The sequence below is a fragment of the Colobus angolensis genome, unplaced genomic scaffold (genome assembly GCF_000951035.1).
Source record: "Colobus angolensis palliatus isolate OR3802 unplaced genomic scaffold, Cang.pa_1.0 Scaffold170, whole genome shotgun sequence".
Lineage (NCBI taxonomy): Eukaryota > Metazoa > Chordata > Mammalia > Primates > Cercopithecidae > Colobus > Colobus angolensis.
Genome location: NW_012114822.1, coordinates 177,170 through 178,933, shown reverse-complemented (window position 1 = coordinate 178,933; position 1,764 = coordinate 177,170). Strand labels below are relative to the sequence as shown.

Sequence of the window (1,764 nt, the reverse complement as noted above, 5' to 3'; positions counted from 1 at the left end):
TACCTCATATTTCTTGAGTGCCTCCTAGGTGTCTGGCGCGCCACCACATGCTTCCGCAGTGTTAATTCATTCTCTAGCCCATGTTAATGTTGCATCTGAAATTTCACATCCCCCTCATTCCCATCTAGGGAACTAGATCAAACCTACCTGGATTCTTGTGAACCATTCATGTAAGTTATTTGGAACTGGAATTTCACATAGACCCGGGGAATTTCTCAAAGTTCAAAGTTCAAGACGGGTCATATTCAATGGAATATGGAAGGAGTTGGTGGAGTGATCAGATCGAGAACTGATAGCCATTAAAACTCAGCTCCGCAATATGTCCCCCCCACTCCAAGGGAGGGCTGAAATGATCACTTCGTTTTCTGTTACGGTGACTTTTATATTTTTCAACATTACTGCTGGTCTCTAAGAGAACTAAAACATCTGATTTTCCTCATTTCCTTGCAAAGAGATGTTCAAATATGTACTTGAATGTAATTATTTCTTCTGGTCCGCTGCAAAAACTGCTTTTCTTCCTTAACTCCTAGCGTTTTTGTCCTCTTAGCTACTGACAGGTTTCCATGGCGTTGGTTAAAAGTGAAGGTCTATTAAGTCCATAGTATTTGCTTTCCAGTGGGTAAGAAGCAAGAACTTTAGGACTAAATTCAGCAAAATAATAATAATAATAAAATTTTGCAAGCAGAGTTTGTGATTTCACCAGCAATACACTAACGTTTTTGGCTACTGAAAACCACTATCTCCAGCCCCATGACTCAGCAGCTACATCAGCCAACATCTCCTGCTGGTAAGGACTCTAAGAAATCAGGCACTTGGTACTCTTACTTTCAGAGCAATTCTAAGGCGTGGCCCTGAAAAGGCTCCAAACAATCTTATTTTACATTAAAATGGTTAGAGAGATAAAGATACTCTGCTGTGGCCAGAACCAGTAAATCTAGCAGGAAATGAGAGGCAGAACATGATCCCAGACTGCTGCTGTTGCAAGTTTCTTGGAGGCTGCAGCACCACATTCTGAGCCGGCACTTCGACCTCACATTGTAGCTAAAATGTTAATGATTAGTAGAGATGTCCTGAAATCTTTTTCAAAATTCACAGGCTGCCAAATGCCCTCCCTGTTTCCATAGCTCCTTAGCTTTTGTTAGCGGGCTGTGGGGTTCACAGTTGCTTGTAGTCAACACAAGGGCATTGCATTTAGTTATTATTTCTCACTTGCTGTAAGCTTGTTGAGCAGGTTTATTGGTGGTGGGCAGGTGGGGAATAACTGTCCAAAGCTATCGGAATACCACACCTTGAAGCACTGTAGGTAGCACATGCACGGTGTCTGAGGGGGCCAGCATCAAGGGAAAGTGAATCTGCCATGACCTGTAACTCGCTTGAATTACTGATTCTCTCTGTGACACGTATGTAAAAACCACTGGTCAGCTTGAGAAAGTGATCTTTATGAAAGAAGGTCTCCAGCCAGATAGGGAACTTCTGGGTTGGAGAAGGAACTCTGGGAAGCTAAGATACCAGATGAGTGCAGAAGCGGATCTAGGTGGATGGTCCCTTCTCATAACAGCTCATAGGATTTTGGTGTTTGTGTATCACTTAGTATTTCACATACACCAGAGACTACATGAAGTGTATATAAATGTCTGTGTACCCACTTTTCGCTTAAGAAATGGAACACTAGGCCGGGCACAGGGGCTCACGTCTGTAATCCCAGCACTTTGGGAGGCCGAGGCGGGCGGATCATGAGGTCAGGAGCTCAAGACCAGCCTGACC

At 43.7% G+C, this 1,764-nt stretch overlaps 1 long non-coding RNA gene across 1 annotated transcript in view; it reads left to right on the top strand.

Annotated features, from left to right (window-relative positions):
- The window catches only part of LOC105509142, a 20,422-nt gene extending 19,983 nt beyond the window's left edge, over positions 1-439 (top strand). Inside the window, exon 3 of the long non-coding RNA XR_001001391.1 lies at positions 129-439. This is a non-coding gene — a long non-coding RNA (uncharacterized LOC105509142). The remainder of the gene's footprint in view (positions 1-128) is intronic.
- Positions 440-1,764: the final 1,325 nt, after the last annotated feature.